The sequence below is a fragment of the Eptatretus burgeri genome, chromosome 7 (genome assembly GCF_056783735.1).
Source record: "Eptatretus burgeri isolate ZD-2024b chromosome 7, Ebu_testis_v1, whole genome shotgun sequence".
In the NCBI taxonomy this organism is placed as follows: domain Eukaryota; kingdom Metazoa; phylum Chordata; class Myxini; order Myxiniformes; family Myxinidae; genus Eptatretus; species Eptatretus burgeri.
In genome coordinates, this window is record NC_140967.1 from 85,108,861 (window position 1) to 85,121,509 (window position 12,649).

At 43.0% G+C, this 12,649-nt stretch overlaps 1 protein-coding gene across 2 annotated transcripts in view; it reads right to left on the reverse strand.

The window, feature by feature from the left end:
* Window positions 1-254: 254 nt before the first annotated feature.
* LOC147023662 (leucine-rich repeat transmembrane protein FLRT3-like) overlaps window positions 255-12,649 on the reverse strand; it is a 58,101-nt gene continuing 45,706 nt past the window's right edge. The window contains exons 1-2 of one of the 2 annotated variants that reach the window (XR_015060326.1): window positions 5,464-10,124; window positions 255-4,739 (exon numbers count right to left, since the gene is read on the reverse strand). The gene's annotated coding sequence lies outside the window, so the exon portion shown is untranslated. Of the gene's footprint in view, window positions 4,740-5,463; window positions 10,125-12,649 lie in introns of those variants that run through there. The other variant, XR_015060325.1, reaches the window with a different exon arrangement.

Genomic DNA, 12,649 nt, shown 5'->3' on the forward strand with positions numbered 1-12,649 from the left:
ATGGAGGCAAAGGGATTTATGCCGGAGCAGGTTTTTAATGCCGAAGAGATGGGATTCTTTTGGAAAAGGATGCCATCTCGGACCTTCCTGTCCAAGCAGGAAAGATCTGCTCTGGGTCAAGGTGGCTAAGGATCGTTTTACCCTTCTTGTATGTGGCAATGCAGAGCGTGACTTTGTCATGATCCAACATCCATCGCAAGTTCTACATCTACATCTTTTTAACCTCCACCCTCCCCCCTATAGCATCATCATCATCATCCGGAGATAATTCTTTTGTTTTTGGCTGCTCTTAGAGCACCCTTATTCTGGACATTTCCATCTGTCTGTCTGTCTGTCTGTCCGTGAAACTTTGGTCAAGCCTTGGGGCTAAACCACTCAACCGATTCCAATGAAATTTGGTAGGTAGGACCAATATTTCTGGGAATCGTGTGCTTTCGAATATGGGACCCCGGGCCCTAGCAACGGCATAGCAACGGCCAATTAAAGTGGTCAAATAAATCGAAAAAAATAAAAAATAAAATAAATCGAAAAAAAATAAAATAAAATAAATCGAAAAATCGAAGCATAGAGTTCTGTGCGCAATCTATCTCGCTACCTTCATGCCCATTTGCAGCCCTAACAAGAAATATTTGTAGGAGGAGATAGGTTTTGGGCGAGTACATGTCAAACATTTCAGAAACGGTTAATTGCGAATATCTCTAAGAGAAAGTCTGATTTTGATGAAACTTGGGTGAAATGTGTACAATGTGGCTAGCATGTACACAAAAATGAATGGTTGCTATGCACACCTCCGTTGCTTAGCAACAGCTAAAATACTTTTTCGTACATCGTACACTTCTTGTGGACTGTACAAAAAAAAATCAATACCTCCGAAACTGGACCGCCGAGGGACCTGTTTTTTTGTGCCCAAGGAGAATGTCTTACAGCATCATAAAAAAAAATAAAATCTTTTGCGAATAGATAAATGGAATTACCAGGGCTGCCATTTGTTAGAGTCTCTTTGGAAACATGCCTGAAATTTCACAAGACGGGTTTCTGGGCGCAAACTAAGAGGGCTGTGATAATCATATTTATTGTGCTAAATTGATTGATACATGTACATGAATATCGGCAAGTCACGTCGGCCAGCTTTCCATCTAGAGCGAGCAGCCATGTCGCCTACCGGCTTGTCTATTTATGGCCGAGAACAGTATGAGTACGCAATGTTCTTACCCTCACCCACCTCGTTGTTTTGGAATAAATTTAAAAGGTATGAGCCGGGAGGTGACGATGGTTCACGGACATTATTGAACAATGCCACGATAAGTACAATTGAGTTAGTGGAAGCTTTTGGGGAAGCCCTACCATAAAAATCTATCTCTTCCGTCAAAATTGACCAAATCAAATCGGATTTTTTATATGTTGTACTTATGGACATTACGCACAGCTTCGAGGAAATGAAATTGTGAGAAAAAAAAAATCGAGAAAAAAATAAAAATAAATAAAAAGTTCAAGTGGGCATGGCTCCGCCCACAAGGGGCGTGGGACGCCCCTCATACAAAAAAGACAAAACTAGACCATGGTATCTAGCTTGTGTCCAAGTTTCATCAAAATCGCATCAAACGTCACAGAGCTATGCTCTGGAGAGAGTCACAGACAGACAGACAAGCCGGTAGGTGACACCACAATCCACTTCATCAAATATATAAAGTTTATATTTATTATGTATGGATGTAAGATTCACCCCAACTTCTACTTGCAGTCTGCTAGATAGAAAATGGTTCGTACTTTCTCGTTGGATTAGAAAGCTAAAATTTTGATGAATCTGAAAAATAGCTGAAAGAGATAAAAACATGCTTCAGACCATAACATACTCTGAAACGATTCCATGAAAAACATGAAAAGTGCTTTGATTGGCACATTTGACAATGCATTTCCTGTAATGAGAGGGAAGTAGTTGAACAATGAAATACTCCACGATGACATATTGTTTCAAATTTGGAAGCCTTGTGCACACAAACAGACAGCAGTCCCTGCAGTTAAGTTATTTCAATAAGTATGTGTTTATAGTCAGGGCCCCGTCTTTCTGTCTAATGGGAATTTTGTGTGTGCGCTGCGAGTTGTTTTATAGTCAGGTTTATTACATCTACAACAACAACAACAACAATGGCACCGTCCCTCACTCAACCCGGTCACCATTGCCCACGTGTTTTTGGCTGAAGGCGTGGGCGGAGCCTCCGTCACCTCAGATCGAGGCTCCGCTCCAAGGAAGGGCATGGGACGTTTCCTCCAGCAGCCAATGAGCGAAGGGCAAGCATCGCACGCGCGCCCCAGCAAATGGGAGGCGGGCCTCCGAGACGCCTCGACACACCCCTCGAGATGACCTCCGATCAGGAGGTGAGTGGGAGGTAAAAGCGATCGCTTCCACCTCAAAAGAGGAAGAGTTGGTCATTGTTAGAGCATCTGGAGTCTTTGTGGCGATTGGCTTCGTCTGCAGTTTTGGTGGCGATTGGCTTCGTCTGCAGTCTTGGTGGTGATTGGCTTCATCTGCAGTCGTGGTGGCTTGGTCCCGGTCGTCGTCCGTGGTCCTTTGCGGTGGCCTCTCGTAGTAGTGGCAGCTGAGCAGTCAGAAACATGGGCCGTGGACTTCGGGTCGTGGGTTTGAGTCCCACCATGGTGGTTTGGAGTCGGTGTGACCGCACGAGGCGGGAAGGTACCCTGGCCTGGCTCTACCGAATAAAGACCCATGGGGTCCATTTTATTTTGGGTGTGTGTGTGTGTGTGTGTGTGTGTGGGTGTGTGTGTGTGTGTGTGTGTGTGTGTGTGTGTGTGTGTGTGTGTGTCCATGGGCCCTGTCTGTAAGTACAATTGTTGAGTACCTTGTACATTGTGAATTACATTTCTTATTCATGATAACTCTGCTCTGTGTCTCCCTTCCCGATTATTGCCTATTGTAAAATAAATCCCCATGTTAAATGTTCCGGTTCGTAGCCTGTCGTTTCTTCCATTGACCGAGCACGGTGCGGGCTTGAGAAATAGTAAGGCCGTTGATGCTGTAAATTGTTCATTTGGACCGACGGATCTTGGTAATCCCCGCTCGGTTTACACCTGGATCGGATTCGGTAAACGGTCCGTTCCACCCGAGGTCCGTCGAGGGTGTGGTTTTCGCCGGTAGTTGGACGACGTGGGTACTTAGGTATATTGAAATTAGGCAATTAACCCTACCCCACGCTGTCAAAATATTGGCGACCACGGTCCGCAAAGGGACCCGTGAACTCTCGGACTTCTCTGAGAGTCACGACCGAAATTCCGGGTGTTCGGTGGGAGACGTCTCCATTGCTCCACCGAGTGGTCGTATATCACCACCAGACCCCGGCCCACAACAATATCTTGTGATATTGCTGAGATTGATACTAGTAGATTCCAATGATTATCATTAAAATTATCTTAACATTGATTTACTTCACATATTAACTTGGCATCTCAACCACACTATGTCATATCCAGTTGCATTTGTTGCAGGTTTCGTCATTACCAAATTGTATTACATTTTGACAAAAATGTTCTGTTTTGAAGAAAGTATTACCAATGGCAATGCATCATCTTAAAATCCATGATTTTTTTTTTTAAGTTGAGGTCGTAAAATATCATTATTTGTTTGGTGTTGGTGTTTTAATGAAACACCATGCAAAACAACATTCATCGAAATTCCCTCTCGATGACTATTTTGGACAAATGAAAGAATTCTTTCAAAAACTTCTTCTCCAGAAAAATAATTGCTAACCTTCAGTTAGGTGCTTGGTCCAGACACATAAAGTCCTTTTTATCTGAGTGATAAGTATTGAAAGACATCCCTGAAGGGCAGTGCTTGATGACCATGAAGCTTCACTCTTGTGTTTCATGGCCCGAGGGAAGGTCGTGAACCCACCAGTATGACCCCCTGACACTTGTTGCAGCCAGGGGGACGGATATTGCATCCACAATCATTCTCTGATGTCAGTTTGGAGGTAACTCAAGTGACTGTAAATCTTAATTAAATGACCATTAAAACGGTTGTTGTTTACAAAGGTTCTTTAACTTAATTCATGAGAAAATTGTTATTGTTGGTTGACCTCAGTAGTCATTATGGGTAAAATATATGATCGGCCAATGAGGTGTGTGTGTGTGTGTGTGTGTGTGTGTGTGTGTGTGTGTGTGTGTGTGTGTGTGTGTGTGTGTGTGTGTGTGTGTGTGTGTGTGTGTGTGTGTGTGTGTGTGTGTGTGTGTGTGTGTGTGTGTGTTTTTGATTATGTTTTTCGGTTCCTTTTGGAGTGCGAACGTAATCACATGCAGGCCAAATACGTTTAGTCAACAAAAGTTAATTTTTCCATGAAATGCAAGACCATTCATAGCGAAATACACTGAGTAGTAATAGTAGAAGTCAGTAGTTGTTGCTTTGCCTATCGATCCATTAACCCCTATCATTCTGATGCTCTTCCATCAGCGTCGACACAAATATATACGTATAAAAAAAACGAAATAAACAAATAAAAAGCAGTACCTGTACTTATTTTAAACTACTCAACCAACAATATGGTTTTATTTTGCACATGATGGAAGGTGTTCAACCACATCGATAAATAGACCCCAATTGAAACAATTGAAACAATCTGGTCCAACTTGAGAATTCATTTTGAAAATTCCCTTTTCGCTCTTTGATCCTCTGTCAGTCTGTGAACCTGCTGCCCTCTGTCGTTTCGTTCCTCCATTATCCTAAATTTCTGCAAACAAAAAATAAAATAAAAAACTGTTAGTATAAGTTGTCCAACAATCCACACATACACACACACACACACACACACACACACACACACACACACACACACACACACACACACACACACACACACACACACACACACACACACACACACACACACACACACACACACACACACACACACACCTTGCTGATTGCTTGCTGATTACAAAGACGATCTCCTTCATTTTTCCATCTCTTGTAAAAGTTAAAATAAGTTGAACAAAGTATTCACCAGATATTTAACCTTGTATACACTGCTTAAGTATCGGTATTCATTGATGATAATTTTTATCTTGAACTGCTATATTTGTTAGAAAATTCCCGCCAAAAACACTCCAGTAATAAAGCCAAATCTGGGGGTAGAAGCTGTTCCCCATCCCCCACTGGACCTGAACAAATATGGCTTTACCCACTCACTCAGGGTACATGAGACAGGCAGAGAGACAGAGAGACAGAGAGACAGAAAGACAGACAGAGAGAGAGACAGAGACAGAGACAGAGAGAGAGAGAGAGAGAGAGAGAGAGAGAGAGAGAGAGAGAGAGAGAGAGAGAGAGAGAGACAGAGACAGAGAGACAGAGAGACAGAGAGACAGAGAGACAGAGAGACAGAGAGACAGAGAGACAGAGAGACAGAGAGACAGAGAGACAGAGAGACAGAGAGACACAGAGAGAGAGAGAGAAACCTTTTTGGGGCCTGTCCTGCTATGCTCGTTGCACATCAGCACTTGTGTCACAAAGCCATACTGCGAACCACAAAACCATGCAGGACTGGGCAGGAATCACGATCCAGCAGGCAGGAACCATGAAGAGGAGAAAGAGAGAGCAGGCAACCAACCACACAAACGCTCAGGAGGACAGTGTGGTTGGTTGCTTGCTCTCGCATTGGCCGACGCGGCCTGTCAGGCGATGATCGATGGGCTGCGCTGATTGGCCAGCAAGCCGGGGAAATTCCACATCACGGGTGGCCTTGAGCATGCTCGATGTCCATACACAGGGTGTTTCAAAAAGTGTGATGAAACTTTAAATGTCTATTTACAAAGAAACAGAAACCTCAGGAACGTGAACCAAACATTTCTTGAAAGCTCATGACATGGTATTTTCTATCGGGTAATTCCACCGTAACGGACGTAACATTCAGACAGAACTTATTTGCAGTTCTCAAAAATATTTCATGAAGAACGAGGTTATCGTACCAAATGTATTAGTTTATTTTGTGCAGTGAACACAAAGGTGCCAGGAAATGGTAATTATATGAGATTAAGAATTTTTGCCCGAGTGCTACGGGATGATGAATCTTCGTAACGGACGTAACCGTCAAAATACCCCCTTTGGCATGATGGTCGTTTTGCTCACAAATTTCTGTGGTGTTCTCCGACAGAAGACTAAATCTGGTATAGCAGCTTGGTATCGGTACGTCATTGTATTCTCAGTATATATTTGAGGAATTAATGATACCGAGTCGGCAGTACTATGGCAAATGTAATGTAACGGACGTAACAACTGAGCGTAACGGACGTAGCATCTCCGGACGTTTATTAATAAACGTCCGGAGATGCTACCACAATGTATACAGACACTGTTTGATGAAGCTAATATTGTAAAAATTCAATTATATCAATTAATGATCTGTCATATGGTATATAAGGTTTAATGAAAAATGTACTTTCAAAAAATAGCCACCAGGTAACTTTTCCCATGGAATTACCCTATCACTGATTGCTATTGCAGGAATTCACTGCTCGAGTTAGTGAGAGCCCAAGGTCTGAAATTGGAATTTACACAAAATCCTTGTAATTGACGTTCTCAGACAAGCATTGATCCTGACTCCAAAGTTCTGTATAACTTTCCTGTTGGTCTCATGTGGCACTGCCTGGAGGTAGTCTGACAACTCTTGCTTCAGATCATCCAGTGTGGCAGGGTGTTTGGTGAAGACAGAGCCCTTGGCAGTTCCCCAGAACAAGTAGCCAAGAGGGTTCAAGTCTGGGCTATGGGGTGCCCAGTCATGAGCATTACCCAGGGCAACGAGGCAGTTTCTGAAGAGCTGCCACAGGAAAGTGATGGTGTCACCAACTGTATGCAGGGGTGCAACATCCTGTATAAACCAGGTCATATTGAATTGGTTAGGGGTGATATTTTCAGCTTGATCATAATAGAACTTCTGGAGTATGGCCCAGTAGCGCTCACCATTGATCATCACTGGCCTGCTGTTGTCATTCTCAAACCAGTAAGGCCCTAGCATTCCTAGGTAAGGTAAGGCCCATCTGGCATTGAAGGCACAGAAGCATGTGACCTTAAGCCCTTTCAGGTACCTCTCAGTGATCTCCTCAGGTGGTTCTGCCCCCCAGAAAATGCTGTTGTGGTTGTTCATAGCACCGTTCAGGTGGAAATGGGCTTCATCACTGAACCAGACCAGGTTGATCCAGTTTGGGTACCGCTCCATCCTGTCACTGAACCAATTGCACATATCAAGTCTCCTCATGTCATCTTGACTCAGTTTATGCCTAATAGAGATGATATGTGGGAAAAGCTTCAGTTTCTTAGCGAGGATACGCCAGACTGATGTTGGTTTGATGCCTAGCTCCTAGGAGCGCCAGCAGTGGGACTTCTTGGGACTGTCCACTGCAGAATCCCGCACGGCGTCGATGTTGGCTTGGCTCTTGGTTACTGATGCTGGCCTGCCACTGTTGCCCTTGCTCTGGTTATGCACTGTACCCTTGTGCTCAAAATATTTCAGAATACATTGAATGGCACAATTGGTGGGTCCATCACATGTTCTGAGGTCGTATTCCTGGCAAAACCTCCAGCAGGTGTCTTCATATGATTTATTCTCATACCATAGAGCCACCACTTTTGTCTTCTGCTTCACTGTCAATCACATGGTTGAGGTTCAGAGCTAGAAATCCCAGGGAACAAATATCACGATAACAACACCAAACCCTGAAAAAGAAAACGGTATAGATAAAAAAAAACAAACAAACAAAGAAATGGCAGGAAGTCAAAGTTGTATCAATCTTTTTGAAACACCCTGTATGCTCACATTTTTGTGGCATTTCGTATCCTCACTCTGACCCCATGATCACGCTCATGGTCCGTGCTGATTAGCTGTGAACTCAAGAAGAAAGGCCATTTAAGAACATATTACAATGGGTTTGAGAGCATAGGGAAGGGGAAAATGATGGGTGTAGATACAGACACTTTGGTGGGGGAGGACTAGATTTTTATATGCACGTGCTGGACACATTTCATTAACTGGAGCATTCATAGAACACCTTACCCTATACAGTCTTGAGAAAAAGGACATGAAAAGGGTCTTTTAAACTCTTGCTTTGCCTTTCAAGCAGAATCTATATTTCCTACAAGCTGAAATTTTGTCTGAATCTTAATATTCCCCATGCTGAGACCGAGAACGGCAAATCTGATTGGATGAGATAGCATAAAACGGTATATTTTGTCTGAGTACTGCAAAGGCAATTTGTGTTCTACAATGTTCAAGTATTAAGATAAATTGAAATAAAATAACATTAAGGTTTAACGGCTGGAGAAAAAAAAAAACAAAAAAAAACTTTTTGGGGGAAATTTACAGCCGTTGATGCCCCCTCTTTTACATCACCATACTTACACGTTAAATTTGTCATTAGTGCCTGTTGTTTGTGTCCTTTATGACATCCCTAAAAGCAGTAAGTTTCCTCTCTGTGCATGTGCGATTGGGACGAAATTCGGTACAATTTGCCAAATTCAGAGCCAAAGTACTGCTAAACTGCAGGTTCATGTTCAAATTCACATTCTACAGTGTTCAAAATATATCATTCAACTGAAATAAAGTTGTTTCTCGATCATAGACTGACAGACTGACAGACAGACAGATAGACAGACAGACAAACAGACAAACAAAGTGAACCAATTGCTTATCCCCACTTTTCGCTTCACGCGCACGGGGTAATTACAGGAATTACATCACACTCATTCCAACATGCACTATGAAATAAACTATTCCAATCTATTCCCCATTCTACCCCTGAGACCAGATCCGTAACAACTTACTGGATATCAGATGAAAACCATCTACCCTGCAGAATAAGTTGTATATGCCAAGTAGACTGTTATCTGCTTGGTGTACGCAACTTGCCCCCCTAGACAAGAACAAAAGGCCAAGTTAAACAACATAGGGACACTGAGAACAAAATAACACATTTCACAATGTAAAAACAAGCCTTTACAACGAGGGCACTGAAGATCTACTGGCAGGTATACTTAGTTTTAGAAAAGTCAAGCAAGGTTTTGTATGAGTGCTGGGAAACCAGAAATGACATGACATTATACTATCAATTACTCTACCTGGTTCTTGTTTTGCCTTCCAGAACTGGTACCAGTCTTGATATTCATCCTGGGCTTTCTACTTCTCATGGAAGCTCGTCATTCATGTTTCCCATAATGTCCATTATGGCTATGAAAGCTTTATGTACAACGGATATCCCCTTGAGTTTGGTTAATTCGGGCGATTTTGTCGAGTTATCTACTTCTATTCAATCAATCTGGATGGAATCAACCCACAACATGACAGTGCGAGTCGTAGCATGACAAAGATACAAACACACAAACACCGGTCCATGAATTATAGTGAGGAGAAGGGAAGAAAGGGGGAAGTGATTGTGAATTTACCATTCCATCTTTATTTACTTTTAACATTGTTCTTAACAAACGGGAACAGGAACAACACAGGTATGATAGGCCAAATGGCCTTCTCATGTGCAAAAGGTCCCTGTGTATCTTTGTGTAACGTTGTTAAGAACAGGAACAAATGGGTTGGGGAGGACAGAGCGTTGGTGGTGAGAGTGCATGGAGTTAGTTGGAAGAGGGAAATTGAGACATTGGGAAGTGGGGGGATGAACTTTGTGTTGGAATGGGAATTGAGTACTTTGGATTTGGGACAGTTGAGGACTTGAATAAGAAAAGGGGAGGGGATGAAAGAGTTGGGATCGAGGGGTTTGAGGCTTTTGAGGGGGTGGAGAATGGGGGGGGGGGTGGGAGTCAAGGACATTCGGTTGGGTGGGGGTTTGAGGTTTTCAAAAAAGGGGAAGGGGAGCACAGAGTTTGGGTGTGGTGATAGCGGTGGGAGGGGGGGCAGTGAGAGATCAGAGTTGGGAGGGGGGTTAAGTATATGGGATTGTGTGTGTGTGTGTGTGTGTGTGTGTGTGTGTGTGTGTGTGTGTGTGTGTGTGTGTGTGTGTGTGTGTGTGTGTGTGTGTGTGTGTGTGTGTGTGTGTGTGTGTGTGTGTGTGTGTGTGTGTGTGTGTGTGTGTGTGTGTGTGTGTGTGTGTGTGTGTGTGTGTGTGTGTGTGGCAGGGGTGGGTTTATGGACTTGAAGTCACATTTAACAATTTGCATGGGTCCATAATAGTCCCGTTGTGTCTTTTGAGTCTGTCGGGTATTTTGGGTCCTCCAGGTATTTTAGATTCTCATGGTCTTTTGGATGCCCTGGTTCTTTTGGGTTTTCGGGGTCTTTTTTGTCCTCTGAGTCTTTTGTGTCCTTGGGCCATTTGAATCCTCTGAGTCTTTTGGGTCCTCGAGGTCTTTTGGGTCATCTGGATCTCTTAGGTGTTTGGGATCCTTGGAGTCTTTTGTGTCCTTGGGTCTTTTGTGTCTTCTGTGACCTTTGGGTATTTTAAGTCTTCAGGGTCCTCAGGTCTTTTGGGTGTTTTGGTTCATCGGGATCTTTTAGGTCCTCTGGGTCCTTTGTGTCTTGTGGGTCTTTGGGGTCTTTGGGGTATTCAGGTTATTTTTGGTCTTTTGAGTATTTAGGGTCTTTTTGGTATTTAGAGGTCTTTGAGGTCTTCAGGATATTTTAGGTGTTCAAGGTCTTTTAGATCTTTAGGGTCCTTTGGTTTGTCGGGGTATTTTTGGGTGTTTTGGGTGTTTGGGATCTTTTGAGTCTTTTGGGTCTTTGGGGTCTCCATGGTCTTTCGTGTCTTTTGGTTTTTTGGGGGTCTTTTGGGGTATTTAAGGGTATTTAAGGGTCTTTGGGACTTTTGGGTCTTCAGGGTATTTTCAGTCTTTAAGGGTCCTCGGGGTACTTTGGGTCTTCAGGGTCCATTGGGTTTCTGGGGTCTTATCAGTCTTTTGGGTTTTTTTCAGTCTTTTGGGTCCTCGGCATCTTTTAGGTCATAAGAGTCTTTTGGGTCCTCGGGGTCATTTCGGTCCTCAGGGTCGTTTGGATGTCTTGGGTCCTCGGTAGGGGGGGCAGTCTTTTGGATCCTCTGGGCACTTTAGGTTAAGTAATCCAGGTTAAAAGTGTGGGTGACGTCAGGTCAGCTGTCCAACCAACAGGTGAAGAGTGGATAAACATATATACATGCATAAATAATCATATACACTTGCTCCATTACATAAAGATTCCTCACTCCATTGGCATTCAATGCTGTCAACTTCAAAATCTTCAAAGGACAAGTTAAACAATACTCTAATTCCCAATGAGCGATTCCATGCTCTCTGCAGCATTTAACATCTCCTTTCACAGAACCTGCATCGGTCAGTCAGACTCCAGCCCATCGCCCCATGGGATGATGTGGCTTATGGTGTTCCTTCATGGCTCTTGGTTTGCAGGAATGATATTCAGTGCTGTACAGTCATTCCTTGTTTAACGTTGTCGTTACGTTCATGAAAAGTGCAACTTTAACTGAAACGACTTTAAGCGAATCCAATTTCCCCTTAATAATTGATGTTAATTGGGGGGGGGGGGGTAGGTTCCATGGAAAATTTTATCACCAGACAAAAGACATTATTTACTTATAGAGAATAATTATTTTTTTTAATTGAAACAAATCAATTGAATATCATCATCTCTCGTTGCTTCAGATCTTCATTGGTAAGCTCTTCTCTGTGTGATTGCAGAAGCTGTGTCACGTCGGCTTCTTCCACCTCATCAAATCCCACTATATTGGCCAAGCCGAGGAGAACTTTCTTCAAATCCTTTCAAGTCATTGACACATCCAGGCCACAACTTCCTCCACACACCATTCATGCGCACCTGAGTAACTTCAGCCCAGGACCCACTGATGTTATCAATGCACTTGAGGATGTTTACATCAGTTTTACATGTAAACACGTGGCAGGTAGTCAGGTGGATCACCACCGAACTTGTCAAACACCTGAGATCGGAGAGAGTGACACAACCACCGAAGTTATCGATGTACGGCTCAGTGCATACGAGGTCTATACTGCACATACTCTGGGTGGGCTTATACACCGGTATTTACGGTATGGTGTACTGTATCTTCAATAAAACGAGGAAAACCATGTGTTTGGTACTAAATTAGAGGTAAAACGACTTTATAATGGAACAGTGAACAACTTTAAATGAGTACGTTCTCCAATATATCAGCGACTTAATAACAAAACAATGTTAACCGGAACGATATTAAGCGAGGACTTACTGTATTTCTTTAATTTTTGTCCCCCGCCCCTCTGACAAAATCTCCGACCAACCGATTGTCTGTCCGTGTACTTTTGTGTACATGGTATTTCAAAAACCATTGAATATTTAGCTTTCATATTGCAGATATCTATTCCTCATAACATTATCTCAATGTGATTCGATCATGGCTGAGATTGACTGAATTTCGTTGCCATGGCAACCATCTCAGTAACTTGGTTTGTGTACGTAATATTTCAAAAAAAAAACATTCAACATCTAGCTTTCATATTTAACAGATCTATTCCTTATACCACCAAAAAGGCAGGGGACCGAGAGTATCAAATCCTTGTCTTTCTTGGCTTCCTTTTTGTTGGCTTTTATTGAGTCCGAGCAAATACTGTTACGAATCTGGAAGCCATGAGCACTCAACATACAGGTCCTATAGCTCAGTTATTTCG